At 39.7% G+C, this 18,119-nt stretch overlaps 1 protein-coding gene across 1 annotated transcript in view; it reads left to right on the top strand.

Annotated features, from left to right (window-relative positions):
• The window catches only part of LOC129709092 (paxillin-like), a 103,669-nt gene that overhangs the window by 8,786 nt on the left and 76,764 nt on the right, over positions 1 to 18,119 (top strand). The window lies entirely within an intron of this gene.

Genomic DNA, 18,119 nt, shown 5'->3' with positions numbered 1-18,119 from the left:
TAAAATGAATGAAAATGTAGATTCTATGTTGCCACCATTGAGATTTGTTGGTGGGAAGGAAAACTGATTTCTTTATAAATGGGCCTGCAGGGAAGGTGCTGATTTATTTTATCAGTTTGGAACCCAAAATTAATGCAGTGCATATTTGTATGGTGAGGTCGCTCAAGTGTATCAAGTGGAATTAGATATTCTTTGAATGCCCTTTTGAAACTTTTATCATACATATATGAATGTTATTAGGATTTCCATTTAAAATTAATTGGTTTCATTAGTATTTATAGATAAAAATAAATCTTGAGTGCCCTCTGTCTAATTGTACAGTTGGGACTAACGGCACCTTTCGCGAAAGCTCTGAATTTAGCTGTGAACACAGTGCTGCAAATTAGGATGAGATTACTCAGAGTTTAGATATATATACACCTGTGTATATATATATATATATATCTTAATGAGGATGAACCTGCTCTGTACTTATACTGGAGCACATTTTTCATCTTCTGACCCAGATGGCATTGCTTCATACTACCTAATTCAAGTTTCTAGTGGCATCTGCTGCTATATTGATGAAGTCAAAGAAAATGAAATAGTGCAGAAGGACAAAGTATTCCATCAGAGGAGTATTAGATCACTATGCTAAATATTAGGTTTGATGACATCTGAAAATGCTCCTTGTGTTAATGCTTCAATGCTGAGATCAACATTTAGAACTGGAATGGATGTTGATTCCTTCACAAGGATTGGTATTAAGTAAGGGACAAATCCGATGGATTTGTAGTATTAGTTTACTTTCCAAGCCAGCAAACTTAATGTGGTGCATGCCCAGAAGACTTAAGATTGCAGCAAATTGTGGCTAATTTTGGTCTATCTGAGGGAGTTATGCATCACCAATCTGTACTAACTCTAAGAGAAATAACCTATTTAAACTGGGTTAGATTTTAATTTCTAGTTATGTGCATTTTTTAAATTGAATTTTGAAACACTTCGTTTCAATGGAGTAATAAAAATAATAGCAATATTTATGTTTTTAATGCTAATTAATCCCGGCCAAATTAGTTTCTCCTTCCATAGCCGCTGGCTATCAAAATATGTTAGCTAATTCATGATTGGAAATAAACATTGACTTCCCACAGTTTATATAATTTTTAAACATTGTCATTTTGAAATGATACAATGAAGGACATGTTTAAATGAATCAAATACAATATATTATCATTTCTCTAAAGCTATTCAATCATATGTTATCACATTGAAACAAAGCTGTATCTAATGTATGCCTCATGTTAAGATGCTTTCAGCTGTCCTTGCCTTTCAGGGTATGCAAAAAGCTAAGTCCTGTTTAGCAATTACTTGTTCCAGTTAAAAACAAAAGCTCACAGGACAGATTTATTGCAATTTCAATCTTTACATTCTCAGTAAATTACTCCACAGATTGTAATCTGACAGCCTGCCAAAGAAGGCTAGGAACCTTCCTGTACGTAATCATACATAAATTCCAAAGCATTGCAAATTGAGGAAACATTTTTTTGATACTGTTAATAGTTGTCCTCAAAACTCAAATTCATTTAGGTAATAAAGATCCACCTATTATTAATTTCTTACAACTCCACAACATCAAGTTAATCAGTTACTTATGTTAATTTGTTTTGTACTGTTTGTTATAAAGTGCAGGTTACTTAAGAGGGGCTACTGTATTCTAAGCAATCGTTTAATCCACAGCAGAACTGCGTGTTGTTAATTAAGCTCTGCCGTTTATTTCCAAAATTGAATAAAAACTTTTAAATTGGACAATTTCCATTTGATGAGAACAGCTATTGATTATTGTGAACAGATTAACTGCTCCTTGTTATCAGATTGCTTTGCTCAATGCTGTTTAGAATTGTCTGCACATCTAGGAATTGTATGACATAAGTTATTTATAAACTCAAATGCCACATAGTTGTAAGGTCATAAATCTCTCTTCCCCGAGACAAAACTATCCTTATTAAAAGCTTTAAAAGCTGCCTCATGTTGCCGTTCATAGACCTCTTAATTTTACACCAAGGGCTAAGATATTTATGTTCTGGCAGTAAAAGACTGTTAACTGCCACCTCAAAGTATGGATTGAGCTATGGGAGATTGAAGTACAGACTGGAAACTTTTTACATTTTTCAGTGCAAGTAAAATAATTAAAATTAAATAATTAACATAGATACTTAAGATACGACGAAATGGCCACTGTTTCATTTAGCTTGTATCCCTTTCAATCTGCAGTTATTCATCTCTTTTAATTTCAAATAGAATAGCATTTTGAACCAGCGCAAGATACTTGTCTGTCTAACTCCATAAAATGATCAGTGATAAAAGCTGTTGTATTGTGCACAAGGTGCATTGGTTTGTATAAGAATAGTACTTTATTCGTCCATTTTTTATATTTCACCCCCCTATTGTACATTTTGGTTCATTTAGGAGTATAGGATAGTACCACCTTAATTTCTTCTTTCATTTCCCATGAGACTTAAGAGAGATGGCAGATGGCAAGATACTATTTTCCAGCTTCCTCTTCCACATATTAGCAAGATGTTGTATGCAACAAACTGAGCATTTTGCAAATTGAGATTTGAAATCCACCTACTTGGTACCAATAGTGATGATTCAGATTTAGGTCCCATATCAAATTTGTGTAAATTCTTAAGCTGTTTTTTCAAAACTCTTGATTTCAAAGAGTTTTTGTGTCCTTTTGAATGGACTGTCTGTGAAATTATTTATTATAAACATTCAAATTGTCGAATCAAATCAAAAGTACATTGGATTTTTAGATCACCATCCATGGATCACCATCAGTTGCAGTGGTTATGTTTTTATGTGTTTGGTATTGAAAGTAAAATGTTTAGCTTGTATTGAAGGGTTGCTGTTTTATTGCAGGATTGCTGTTTTAAAGGAAACGTGTTCGTTCTTATCATCGGCTTTTGTTACTGACACTTATTAAATTGTTCAGAACAGTTCTAAATTCGCACAGAGAAATGGCCCAGAGTGTTTACTGTTTCTTGACAAATCCATACAATTAATTCCACTTTATTGGCCTGCCCCCGTAAGCCTGAAACTAAAAAGAAATCATGCATCTAATTCCCATTTAGAATTTACTTGTGCTGCCATTTTGTTAATATGCCTTTGGTGCTTGCTATATGGAAGGAAACTAAAATGGACTTTCCTCACATTTCAACATTTTTCGTATTTTCTTGCAGCTTTAAGGATGTCGTTTAGCTCATAAGATCTGTGCTGGGTCTGAGAATTCCCCTCAGTCCCATTCCCTTCTTACCTCCCAGAAATATATTCTCTCTTGCCTGTTGACTCCCAATTCTTCTGCCACCCATGAATACTTGGAGCAATGTACAGTAGCCACTTGATCTACCTGCATCTCTTGAATGTGGAAGAAAGCCAGAGCACGCATAGGAAACCCGCCTGGTCATAAAGAATACATGCAAATTACTCACAAATGGCACCCAAGATCAGGGTTGAATCTACGTCACTGGCTGTGTGATAGCAGCCTGTTGTGTCACTGTGAGAGGTCAAAATTACATAATATAATTCAAAAATGCTTTTTTCTCCCCATTAGTGAATGTTACCCATACTAAGATCATTTTAGTGACAAAGGTACAGAATCAATTGCATTCTACTCACTTTTAAAGTCATTGCTATACAATTACTACCCTGCTTAGAATGGGTCTGTCTAAGTAAGTTTTTGGTTTTCACAAAACTACAATTGTTCAATGTTAACCGAGTTAAACTTTGGCTTACGTTGGACAAATTCTGCATGTGGTTATCAGTGTTTGGCCTTGTGTGACATTAGCCTACTGAAATAAAACCTCATAGCATGGAATGCAGGAGAGAGACACTTTTGATTTAATTTTTAATCTTTGACTTGGCCTTTGTTTATACAAGCCAAATTAAAGTTTAAAAAAAAAATTGTATCCAATTTTGGAGATGCCTTAATTGCCAAGGTGAGTATAAATATAAAGTACTAGACATACTCAGCAGATGAGACAGCATCTGTATGGAGTTAACATTTCAGGGTAATGATCAGGAAACGTCACCCATTCCTTCTCTCCAGAGATGATGTCTGTCCCGCTGAGTTACTCCAGTATTTTGTGTTGACCTTTATAAAATGTTGGAAGCATTCAGCAAATGTCAGTCAGTATATGTGGAGGGGAAAAAAACGTTAATATTTCAGGTCAGAAAGGTTTTAAGGTGCAGAGAAAAATGAATGGGGAAATGAGAAAGGGTGGTCGGTGGTAGACTGGATGAAGAGATAAAGTGACAGAATAATGATGAAAAAGAATGGTTCTGGATCAAATATAGAAAGAAAAGATTGGACTTAAAGTCTAAATAGGAGAACATAATCATGGACATGGAATTTTGTTGTTGCTACATCCACATATATATCAATGGAATTTTAAGTGCCTGGCTCCACCTTCTTGACGTGTTGCTTGAAGGACCATTACTACTCTAATGCTAAAAGGGTCTTTGATAACCAGCTATGTTACACCTCTAGTCGTCAAAACTATTAAACAATTGATTGTATTTGGAATTTTGTGACATTGGAAAATATTTAAAAACATTTAAAACTGATTTTAAAAAAAAAACCTAAGACAACACATACTTTTGAACTTGATTAATTCAAAAGTAATTATTTGAAGCTTGATTATTTTCCTTGCAGCCACTCATTTCCACTGAATTAGATGTTTGCTGAATGGACCTGGTCGAAATGGGTTGGGTTCAGTGGGCAGATATCCCAGCATGAAAATTTGCTGGAGGTTGTTTTCTACCACTGGATAGAAAACTGCACTTCAGTATTGAGTTGCCAAAATTGCAGTGCAGGAGGGAAATTGATGGTAATCGTATTTGTTTGTGCACGAGTCTCAAACTTTCCAATAATCACGTAGGAAAATGCCAGCTGTTCTGTGTGGAATTAAAACTCCAGTAAAAATAGCTTAAATGTTTATAAATCCTAATCATTTGAAATTGTTGAACTCAATGCTGAATGCAAATGGCAGTCAACTCAATGAGGTGCTGTGCCTCAAGCTTACATTGAGTGTCATTGGAAGTGTAGGAAGGTGAAGACAGAAGGTCGGAGGGGATGAATAATTGCTTCAAGAACACTGGACAATGGGGGGGGGGGGGGGGGGGCAAAGGGCAATGGGGACCTGGCGTGGGGGAACTGCTGTGGTGGTGGGGGGGGGGGGGACAAAAGGGGGAGCCGGCGTGCTTTGTAACTTTGTCAACGCTGTTGGTGGCTGCTATTTGTATACATTGTGTATGCAAGCATAGAATACTACTGTGCTTAGTCACATGTGACAATGTGGCAAAAGCTCAGTTAGACTTGCAAAATTTTCAGATATGTTTCTGCAAAATGTTCACTGATCTATGTTTGGTTACTCCATTGTAGATGAAAGTATATTGTGAAGGAAAATGGCACAGTAAATTAAAAATAGCACAAAAAAATCTTACTTTCACCTGGAAAATGTGTTTGGAGGCTTGGATGGCGTAAAACAAGTATTTTTGCATCTCCTGGGTTGCATGTGAAGCTGCGATGGGAAGTGGGGAAGGTATTGGCGGAAGTGGAGGAGTTAGCCAGAATATCATGGAAGGAACATTCCATTTGAAATTCTGTAAAGGAAGATGTGTTTAGTGTTGGCATAATGTTGGGGGTTTAGAAATACAGATGGGTAATCTGTTTTATGTAATGGCTGTGGGTGGAATGCAAGGACAAAGAAGAATCCTATTGTGGTTCTGGGAGGGAGAGTAAGGGTCATTGATTTGAAATGTCAAATATTTCACCACAGTTCTCTGCTGACATGCGCAGTATTTCTTGCATTTTCGTTTTTTTAATTTTGCATTGCTAACATCCTCAGTGCTTTGCATTCATAGAATTACTCAATGGTTACAGACAGGAGGAGGCCTAATCACCCTATCGAGTCCCTACTGCCGATACCAATGAGCTTTCTAGTCTCACTGGAGCCTTCACTCACAGTGGGAAACTTTGATCCCACTGAGTGGGGATGTCTGTGTTAAAGACGATCGTGTTCTGTGCTTTATTATTCGTATGGCTGTATGGCGACCACATATTTCACTGTACCAATTGGTACATGTGACAAATAAATGTATCTTGTATCTTCTCATGTAAACCTGTGAATTCTATCCCAACAGGTACTTGTTCAACCCCCGTTTGAAAGCTTTATTTGAATCTTCCTCCTCTACTACTGCTGGCAGTGCATTCCAAACCAATGCCATTCTTTGTGTTAAATGAAAAATATTTAATTTTGTAACATTTAGCAATCCCCTCCAATGTTGGTATTGAGCCCATTTTTGCAGAATAAATGAAGTTTGCAGGGTGCAAGGAGCAATAATCCTTTCTTACTTATCAATTTAACTAGGTTACCAAAGCAACCTGGAGACACAAGGGACTGCAGATGCCAAAATATAGAGCAAAGAAATATTTGCTGGCAGAACTCAGCAGGTCAAGTGGAGTTAAAGGAATGGTCAACATTTTGGATTGAGACACTGAATTAGGATTGGGAATGAAGGGGGGGGGTGGTATATTGAAGTGATAGGCAGTGTGGTGAGAAAGGCTGGTAGGTAATAGGTGGAAACAGATGAGGCAGGGGGAAGATAGATAGACTGGACTGTGAAGGGACAATGGGTTGGTGGAACTGTGAAGGGAAGTACTGAAACAGGTTGGTAGGTGGAAACATAAGAAAAAATTTGACTGAAGTCAAGGACAGAGGGGAAGGGTAGAGGCATTTAGATTACAGGTGGAAGCAGATAATAATGGAGGGGTTGATGGACAGATGGAGCTGGGTGGGGAGGATGCTGAGGAATTGAGGGATCTGGAATGGGAAAGCTTTCAAAGCAAGAAGGACCCTGGAAAGTCTGACAAGTGCATGGCACGTTAGTTGGCTGATATTGAGAAATTCAATGTTCATACTATTGGGCTAAGGGATACTCAAGTGGAATTTGAGGGGCCTCCTATGAATACTAAATCTTAAAATTTCAGTTACCCTATTCCTTCTGGTCCATTCAAGTCTCTCTCATTCTTCACCTTTTCTAACCCTCCTCTTGCATCATCTGCACATCACCTTTCTCTGCCTGGTTTTATCTGCCCATCATTCACAAGCCTGTCTACCCGAGTTTCTTCTCCCTTGGTTCCTCTTTCCTATTCCATGGCCCATCTCGTTCCATCTGCCCATCATCTCATCTCTTTCCACCTATCAACGACCAACCTTTGTCTCCGCACTCCCTTCGCTCGCCTTGCTCCTGTTGCCAATCTTCCTCTCCTCATCTGGCTTCACTTATCCTCCACCATCCTCTATCTCAACCCTTACTCCCACTTCTACGTTCTGGCTATCTTCCCTCTACGCTCTTAATCCTGAGGCAAGGTTCAACCTGAAATGTCGACCAGCTCTTTTTTCACAGATGTTGCGTTGCTTGACATGTTTTTTCCAGCATTTCAATTTTTCTTTCCTTTTTAATCTGAAAATAGATGTGCAGCTGAAGCAAAGGATAGAAAATATGACCCTCTTGGGCTTACCTATTATATTCAAGTAAGGGCACTTCACTAGTGTACTTTACAAAGAAAATTCAACCAAACAAGTTTTATGCATAACATTTTCTGAGAAAAGAACTGTTCTGGCTTTGCATTTACATACCATTTCCTATAAAATAAAATAAGAAGTGATGATTGAATTACAATTGAATTTCCAGGTTAACTTCTTTATCTACCTGTCGTCATGTGTTCTTCAGTGTTATGTAAAGAAGTGACATCAATCTGATCAATATATTGCAATAGCAATATAATGTACCTCTAAACAAAAATGTATTATCACCGCACTCTCTGGTTAAGCAAGTGTTACAATATGCCGCATTGATTTCCTACGAATGTTGCCACCTTCTTTGTGTAGAGATTAGCTCCACAAAGGAATTTTCAAGGTGACTGTGGATTCAGGCTAATTTCTGATAGAAAACAATGGAATATAATAGCTAAGTCAGATGATGCTTGAGGAGCAGGTAAAATTAGAATCTTGATCGACAGAAATGGAGCAGAAAAAAAACCTGAAAGGTGACGTTAAATTGAGAAAAGAGCTTAAGATTTGGACGATTAATGATTTGGTGAGAATGTACAAGGCAGGATTAAAAAATTTGCAGATGACACTAAAGTGGGTGGTGTAGATAGTGAAGATAGTTATAAAATATTAGAGAAGGATTGTAATCAGCTGGGCAAGTGGCTGTGGAATGATTAATGGTGTTTAATGCTGATAAGTGCAAGGTATTGCATTTTGGGAAGTCAAAATCCTGTCATTTTGGCAGGACCTTTATAGTGAATGGCAGAGCTTAGGGGAGTTTTGTAGAGCAGAGGAATGTAATAGGCCTTTCTCACGGGGCGACAACGCAAGATGTAACCAGAGTGAAGTGGACGTGTTCTAGCACGATATCACACGATATAACGTGTCACCAAGTTACACGATATAAAGAGTTCCCACGGTACTCGGCATTTCTGTTATTTGTGCGAGTAACTTGTCCGTCTCCCGGGCTTTCCCGTTAAATCTTGAAAGACATTGTAAACTGTCAAGTGTAATTAAATCATCACGTGGCACAAATGATGGGGGGGAGAGAGAGAAATGAGGGGAGACGTATACACACACACAAAGCAGAGTTTTACTGTGTATGTGGGAGACACAGATGGACTGAGCACAGTACCTCGGTCTTACTGTGTGTGGGAGAGGGGGAGAGAGAGACGTATACTCACAGAGGCAGAGTCTCTCAGCCTGTGTGAGGGAGGGAGAGAGAGAGAGAAGCAGACACAAGGTGGATGTGAAATCTCACCTGCCTGTTTCAGTGACAGACACCCACCGCCAGTAAATGAAGACACCCCCATCTGTCTCTCCCTCGACTCCCCCACCTTTCCCTCCCAACTCCAGTCCCGTCCCGACCCCCTGGGAAACTGAAGGGAGTAACAATTAACTGCTGCCTGCCCGCTGAGTTAAAGAGTTCCCACGGTAGTAAGACGATGTTAGTTGCGCCCAAGTTTAAATTTCCAACGTGTGTTTCAGAGTAAAGAGTCAGCGCAGAATCCTTGATAATCAAAAACTGTCTGAATCAGCAAATTAGACACAAAATGCTGGAGTAACTCAGCGGGCCAAGCAGCATCTATCTCTCAAAGAAGTACATGTGAAAAATTTCTCACGGACCATAAAAATGCGGGACCTTTCAGTAAAGTCCCTTTTAAAGATTATAGTTATTTTCTTGAATCTCATTAACATAACTCATGAATAAGTTGATGTCCATATGCGGATGCAAATCTTTATTTTTTAAATTCAATCCCACAGAAGACAATTTTTACTCACCTTCTGTCCACTATGTCCAGCTTCCGAGTTCACCGTTCGCAGGAGTTCCCACGGTGCACGCAAGAGTCAGTACGGATATCGCACTGGCCACTATGTGCATATAATGTTGCAATGTTCAACCACAAGTGTACAAGTCACTCTTGGAGAAATTCAAGCTTGTTTGAATTTTCTCCCGAGTCACCAAGTTACACGAGTACCTGCCGTAAGCGCCATGTGGTCCACGAATGCTGTACGGTTATCGCAAGAGGTTCCCACGATGTTCAACTCTTGCGTCAAGTCGCCCCGTGAGAAAGGGGTTTAAGAGTGCTAGAACACGATTCCTTGAAAGTAGCGTCACATGTAGACAGGGTGGTCAAGAAAGCTTTTGGTACACTGGCCTTCATCAGTCAGCTTATTGAATATAGAAGTTGGAATGTTATGTTACAGTTGTTCAAGACATTGGTGAGGCCACATTTGGAGTATTGTGTTAGTTTCGTCATTCTGCTATGGGAAGGCTGTAGTTACAGTAAGTTGGAAAGAGTGCGGAGAAGATTTACAAGGATGTTATTAGGGCTTGAGCTATAGGGAGAGGTTGAGCAGGCAAGGACTTTATGAGTGTGGATGAGTGGAGATCTTGTGGAGGTGTGTGTATAAGATTATAAACAGAGAAGATGCACAGAATCTTTTACCCAGAGTAGGGGAATCGAAAACTAGAGGACGTAGGTTTAAAGTGAGAGGGGAAAGATTTAATAGTAATCTGAGGGGCAACTTGGACGACCTAATCCACGAGTTTAGAGGACCATGAGTTGAAAAAAATGTCAAGGTCGTGTTGACTTGCCAAAGTAAAAGACCTCCTATGACTATATCTACGACCCCCCTTGACCTCAGTCTTCCACACCTAAGACCAACTACGACTAGCTACGAGTGGAAAATGATCACATGATAAAATTATGTCATGTTTGCATTATTTTTCTCGGGCTAGTTACTGACCTACGACTATCTACGGCTACCTACGACTACCACCACGACCTACTACGACCCACCTACGACTTACCTACGAGTAAAAGGTATCAATTTTTTTCCATGCCGACCTTTTTTTTTACTCATGGACACTTTTTATCAGGCTGAAAAAAACGGCGCGACCTACTTGAGGCCACGAGTACGCAGAGACCACACACGGGAATGAGGAAGAGTTACGAAGACCTCCTACGACCTCGTGGTGACCATGCTGCGCGTATGAGTCAAGGGCAAACTCGGCAGAGGTCGCCAATTAGGTCGTGACAATGGGACAGGGGTTTAACTCTTGGAAAGTAAGAGAATACATTTTGCTGCTGTTCGATGTTAGATTTGTTGAGATTGGAACGATTTATTGGTTACTGCAATGCTATCTCATGTACCAGTTGCTTCACCTAAATACCTACAATGTAACTCAGCATGAATAATGCTACCTGTTTCCTGGAACAGACTCCTGGAACAGACAGTGTGGCGATAAGTGCTTAAAAATGTATGACTGGTGTGTAGGTCAAAGTATCCAAAACGTGTTCATTTTACAATGCACAATGCCATTCTAGCCATAGGTTTAATTGTAGAATTTTAATTGCAGTTCCCTGTTCTAATGGTGTTTTCTGTGTTTCTGTTGCTTGACATCTACATTTGACATTGTTGGTCATGGCAGCTTCCTGCAGTTCTACTGTCCACTCACAGGAGGTTCGACTCCTTTTTGAATGTGACCAGCAATGGCTCATTTTCTTTACTTCATAGAATCACAAGTTATGCTTACTTAGGCCCCCCCCCCCCCCCCCCACCACAAAATCTTTCTGTCACCTACATCCCAAACCTTTGGGTGAGTGTTCATAATTATGTTGTATGTCTTAACCATTTCCCTTGGCCAAGCTTTGTTTCATCGTGTTACCTGCCTTTTAGAAAATAATGACTAATTGAACAATAGGCTATTGTTTATTCCTTGTTTGTAAAGTGTAATAGTTTTGCCTTTGCTTGTATGCTCTTCCCTAATAATTTTCAGTTGAATCTGTGAAGACTTATTGAACCAAGAGCTTAGATTTGATCCCTATTGCCTAAACCACTTATACCTGTTGTCTGCCGTCTTTCTCATCAGCATCACTGGGGAACCTTGAGTTTACATGTTTACATGAGACAATATCTACGACATTCTTCTTGCTACCTTCCAATCAACTACCCTCATTAAACTTGTATGTCTAAAAACCATGGATAATATCCTACCCCGAGTTAATTCCCACTTCACTCGGCTTACAGTTCTGTGTCCCAGAATTTACTAAATTCAAATCCCTTTTCTTACCCACTATAGTTACATCTCAACCTGTTTTTATTTCCTCGTCTAGTGTGTTATGATTAGTGCGCATTCTTCCTTAAAAGGCATGTTGTGTATATGCTCTCTCTTTGTCAATCTTTGCCAACAGGAACTTCAGCTAACTCAATTACCTCTCCATTTATGGCTCAATCTTGAAAACTTTTTCCAAAACTTATCTTCTGATGATTCTCAATTGAAGTGATTAATGTTTTTTAAAATCAATATTACTCTTCTCCAACAAGCGGTTTGAATGTTTTAAAAGTAAAAGTACTCTGTAAATGAAAACTGCTGAGGCACAAATGCCACTAATTAGTGCTTATAGGGCACACTTCATTAAACAATGAATAATGAAAAAGTGTTCTTTTTCTTTTGAAGCTCTGGAAGAGAACCCCAAAATCATAGCCACTTTTGGCTCCAAAGTATGGCAGTTCCTACTGTCCCACTTAGGAAACCTGAGCGGAAACCTCTGGAGATTTACGCCCCACCCAAGGTTTCCGTGCGGTTCCCGGATGTTCCCGGAGGTTTTTTGTCAGTCTCCCTACCTGCTTCCAATACCTGCAACCACCTGCAACCTCCGGGAACCGCACGGAAACCTTGGATGGGCGCAAAAGTCTCCAGAGGTTTCCGTTCAGGTTTCCTAAGTGGGACAGGGGCATATTATACTGCAAGTTGCTAATGTAGAGTTATCAGACTAACAACAATCATGCAGTTCAGCCTTTCCATTGTTTTTGGAATTGGTGCACAATCACCCTTGACCTTTTATAAGATGGATGTACAAAGCACAGGAAAACAGTGGCCGTGATGGGAATATGCTTTTGTCCAGAACATCCGCTGAATGTGTTTTGCACCGTATGAGCAATCAATTGACTGTATGGTCTTTCATTGTTGATTTAACCAACTCCTGACTGCTCGTGTTATTCTCATTGTCTTTAAAGGAACTGTTTGGGTTGAAGGATGGAAGAAAAACAACTTGACTTCTGGACACTGCGTTTGTGTTAAAAGTGGTGGTGCTGTTATATGCTCCTGCATGTGATCATATGGCTTCTGGAGTAGACAGCTGGTTTACATTGCACCCATTGCTGCAGCTCGTTTCACTGGGAGATCAAAACCTGATCTGATAAGACCAAAAATATCTAGATGGTGAAAAAAAATGTCACTAATTGAGAAATGGATAGAAGGTGTGGGGGTTAGACTTTCCACTGTGGCTTCAAATATAATAAAGTTTCTTATAATCCATGCAGCCCATTATGATTATTACAAGTTATACCCGCAACCCATTATTTCTCATTTATCTATTAACACTCTCTTATAATTCTACCATTCAACGATGCTAAGGCAAAATTTAAAATAGTAAATGGACCTACCAACATGTCTTTGCGATGTGGGAGGAAACCAGAGCACCCAGGGGACAGCTCACTTAACCCATGTGGTAGCACCAGAAGTCGGGATTGAATCTGGGTTATTGGAATCGCGAGGCAGCAGCACCACTGCTGTGCCACCGTGATGCCCATGCCTATAATAAATACACCACTCTATTTTTTAAGTTTTTATTAATTGTTCACCACGAGATGATGCAAAGCAGTTCATTGGAAGAGAATGAGGAAAACGCAAAAGTAGTCAGGAGTTTATTAAATCAATAATGAAATCCTTGGTTCTTGGCATGAAAGCTTCCTAGGTTACAAAGATCCAATGTGGAGTTTAATTGGGCAACTTACACCCTGCTCCTGACAAACATGAACTTAGTCTCAAAACTGTTTCTAATTGCCACTTATTTTGTTATTTACTCAGTGGGAAGTGGTTCTCACTAATTCAGTACAGGATGCGGTACAGGATGTTGTACAAGTACAGTGAATTTGCAATTGGGCAGAATTAATAGATTTCTGTATATAGGACTTTGCAGGTTGCGATAAAAAACACTAATAGTGGGAAGGTGATCCATTCTTGGCCGAAGGGCTTTGTGCTGTGTTCATTGATTTTACAGTTTGATGTCATTTTCATTTATTGCATCTTGTAATTGGCAAGCTGCATTTGGCCTGCTCAGCAGAGTTGGGTAAAGTTAAAAATTGACTAACTGTACAGCCATTAATTCTGTACATCAATAGTATACTAATGCTTTGGGTGGCAACTGTGTGGACCACATACAATTAAGTGAGCCCTTCCCCCAGGTGCTTCAGTTTCTTCCCATATCCTATTCTGAAACGAGCCCTATCCATATATTCCAGAGATGCTGCTTGACCTGCTGAGTTACTCCAGCACTTTGATTTTTTTTTTGGAAACTAGCATCTGCAGTTCCTTGCCTTGCAAAGACAAATTGGTAGGTAAATTGGCTGTTGTAAATTAAATCTCGGCATAGGTGATTGGTCGACTCATGCTAGAATTGGTATTGGTTTATTATTGTCACGTGTACCGAGATACAGTGAAAAGCTTGTGTTTGCGCGCTATCCAATTAAATGAAAGTATGCTCATATTGATTCCTGTAGTCAAGATCATTGTGAAATTAAATTTGGATTTAACTCCGATGTGCTCACAGGTCTAGTTGGTAATTGAGAGGAAGGAAAGATAATAATTCAGAGATATAGAATTCCAAGGGATTTGCAAGGGTATTCCTCTTGCTTCCCCTAGTTGGGGAGTGGGGGGTCTAGATCAAACGACAATTTTTTTACAATAAGAGATTGTACTTTTAAGACAAAGATAAGGATGAATTTCCTTTCTCAAAGGGTTTTGCCCGGAGATCTCTGGTGGCTGAATCATTGTGTATTTTGAGGGATGAAAGGTTTTCAGCCTATGGGGGCATTGGCAATTTATGGAGAACAGGCAAGAGAGTGGAGTTGAAGCCAAGGTCAGATTAGCCATGATGTCATTCCATGCTGGAGAAAGCTCAAGAGACTACATGCCTACTATTTATCCTCGTATTGTTCCTTAAGCACTGCTTCAGTATTACTTCAATACAGCACTATTCTTTCAACTTCATAGGCTGTCATTGTGATTTTTCATTGTCAAGTTGGTATCAAAGGGTCGTTTCAGCTGGCTGATGTTTTTTAATTTCCCGAACAAGGCTAGATGAGATTTGAACCTAGTCCTTCAGTGAAGAAATTGATGTCCTAACTGTGGTTGCACTCACTAATTGTCACTGTTAATTAATACCTGAATGTTCACTTATCTGTTTCTTTAACGGTCTCTGCGTTACTCTTTTCAACTGCCTGTATAATTAGTTCTCAAGTATCTACTGTTACCTCTGTACTCCATTGTATTGGCTACATGTTTCTGTGCATTGCTTTTATAAGAATGCTAATTTCATTTTTACATTGCTGCTTTATGAGATTAGCATGAAAAATATTGGAATTTGTTGCAGCTCAAGTCTGTACTAAAACTCACCCCTTTCCTGTACGTAGAATTCCAGATTTACAAACAACTTAATTCCTCAAGGATGACACAGCAGCCCAACTCTTAGAGCTGCCGTCCCACAGGGCCAGAGACCATGGGTCAGGATCAAACTTGGGTGGTGTCCATGTGCAGTTTGCATGTTCTCCCTGAGAGTGGTGATGCTCCAGTTTCCTCCCTCATCCCAAAGATACGTGGAATTGTTGGTTAATTTGGCTTCTAAAATTGCCCCTAATGTTTAGGGGGTGGATGAGAAAGTGGAATTACAGAGAACACGTGTGAGCAGCTGATCGATGGCTGTGTGGACTCAGTGGGCTGATTTTGTGCTGTATGTCTGAACTAAATTCAATGAAACCTATCCTGCTGCTTAATTAAGAGAGCCTATTGGAATAACAATGCCAGGATCTGCTAAACACTAATGGGCCTGTCCCACTTAGGCAATATTTAGGCGACTACAGGCGACAGCCGAAAAATTTTCAACATGTTGAAAAATTTACAGCGACAGTGGCGACAATTTGGGCTTTCGTAGGTGCTGTCGTAGGTTGTCGCCAGGTTAACGTAGATTGACAGCAGGTTAACGTAAGTTGTCGGCGGTGCTGACTTCAGTGATTTCCATTGTCCTAGTCGCTGGCAGTTGCCTAAAAAATCGCCTAAGTGGGACAGGCCCATAAGTCATCAGATTTGAATCTCAACGTGTTCTGGTAGAAATAACAGCACTTTTCTTCTTTGTCACTGCATCCTGGGGAGGTGTTTCTTTCAAGGGTAACTGGTTTTCAGTATTTATTATTTTTCGTCTCTATAACTAGCTTCTGGATAGCTATTACTGTCACTGTATGACCAGGTCTTGTGTATCTTTTATTCAATCTCTATAATTGACTACTGGATATCTGTTACTCTATCTCTGTGCAAATAGCTTGTGCAGATGTCTTACTATCCATCTGAGACTCTTACAAAAGGGAGCTGGAGGGCTAATGCTAAACATTTTTCACCTCTTAAGATGTGAGACTTTTGAAGGAAAGTCAATAGCTGCATCACACATTGAATCAATGCTGTTTGTCGAAATAGCACAACTGGTCAGTCTCACTATTTGAGAGTACAGTGGGCTGTGTTCAGTGCAATTTTGAAGCAGAAACTTCAGATAGTGAATCACAAAGTGTATAGAATTAAGTTATCTCCTACTGTTGTCTCAGGGGTGGGATAGGGAGTTAGAAATCGGGCAAATCTAATGACAAATTCTCCCCATATCTGTTTTTTTGTGTTAAATTCAATCTTAAATGGTTTTGTTGAAATCAACTACTTATGTTACATTCTGGAAATTGTTTTAATCAGTCTGTATATCCAGGCTTGATTGGGCACCAAGTTCCCTAAATATAGCTTGCTGTTATGCGGGCAGAGGGTTCATTGAGCTAAACTAATAGTTTCTTGTGTGAAGATAGAGGCCCTTCTGTAGTTGTACAGAGCCCTAGTGAGACCACACCTGGAGTATTGTGTGCAGTTTTGGTCCCCTAATTTGAGGAAGGACATTCTTGCTATTGAGGGTGTGCAGCGTAGGTTTACACGGTTAATTCCCGGGATGGCGGGACTGTCATATGCTGAGAGAATGGAGCAGCTGGGCTTGTACACTCTGGAGTTTAGAAGGATGAGAGGGGATCTCATTGAAACATATAAGATTGTTAAGGGCTTGGACACGCTAGAGGCAGGAAACATGTTCCTGATGTTGGGGAGTCCAGAACCAGGGGCCACAGTTTAAAAATAAGGAGTAAGCCATTTAGAACGGAGATGAGGAAACACTTTTTCTCACAGAGAGTGGTGAGTCTGTGGAATTCTCTGCCTCAGAGGGCGGTGGTGGCAGGTTCTCTGGATGCTTTCAAGAGAGAGCTAGATAGGGCTCCTAAAAATAGCGGAATCAGGGGATATGGGGAGAAGGCAGGAACGGGGTACTGATTGGGGATGATCAGCCATGATCACATTGAATGGCGGTGCTGGCTCGAAGGGCCGAAAGGCCTACTCCTGCACCTATTGTCTATTAATATTGTTAGTAACAGGGGAGTTATTTATTGAGCATTGAACTGTAGTTAGCTTGAGTCTCTGAAAATATGTTTTCAATTAAACTGAAGCAGAGCTGTGGAAACAAACCATAGTATCCTCTCCAACTAAGGCACAGTTTTACTTCCAAGAGAGGCACTCGAATTTGGGTGCGATTTTACAATTACCAGGAAGCTTTATGCTTGCTCTTTCTATGATTAGATTTGTATAATTTAAAAACATTGTCAGTTACTCTGGATTATGAATTTGATGCCATTTAATGTTGTATCATTTAGATTATTTTGTCTTTCCTTGACCACCTGACCAATATGCATTATTTCACCTTTGTCTATATGGAACTTCATCTGCAACATGTCTGCTGATTTCTCAAGTTAACCTAAGACTATAGTTAATCATCATCCCCCCCCCCCCCCCCCCCCCCCCCCCCCCCCCCCCCCCCATATTACCTAATTTCTAAGTTTTGTTTTGTACACATACTTTGGGAACAACCTTCTACACTGCCACCTTATTTGGATAATAAACCAGAGACCCAAGAATCTGCAGACAGAATTCTGGGGTTAAAAAAACAATCTACTGGAGGAATTTATCAGATCGAGCAGCATCTGCAGAGGGAAATTAATTATCAATGTTTCAGGTCAGAACATTGCACCAAGATTTGTGCAGGGTTTCTGTCCTGATGCAAGATTTTGACTTGAAATGTTGACAATTCATTTAGTCCCATAGATGCTGTTTGACATCTGAGTTCCTCCAGCAGATTGTTTGTTCCTGATGATAAACCAATTTGTTTTTCATCCTCAGCTGATTTAAATCAACTGCTGCTGTTTCTTTAACTTCAGGGATTTAATTTTGCTATGATGTTCATTGAGATGCAGTGTCAAATACAGTGTAGTCCCGGGCTACGACGGTTCCGGTAGGGGTAATAGCTCTTACAAAATTTATATGGAAAACAAATAAATGCAAAATGTATACAGAGAACTAAACTAGTTCACCAAGGACAGCGATTGTCA

This window comes from Leucoraja erinacea, chromosome 25 (assembly GCF_028641065.1).
Source record: "Leucoraja erinacea ecotype New England chromosome 25, Leri_hhj_1, whole genome shotgun sequence".
Lineage (NCBI taxonomy): Eukaryota > Metazoa > Chordata > Chondrichthyes > Rajiformes > Rajidae > Leucoraja > Leucoraja erinaceus.
The sequence above is the reverse complement of the archived record's forward strand: the minus strand, read 5'-3'. Positions and strand labels throughout refer to the sequence as shown.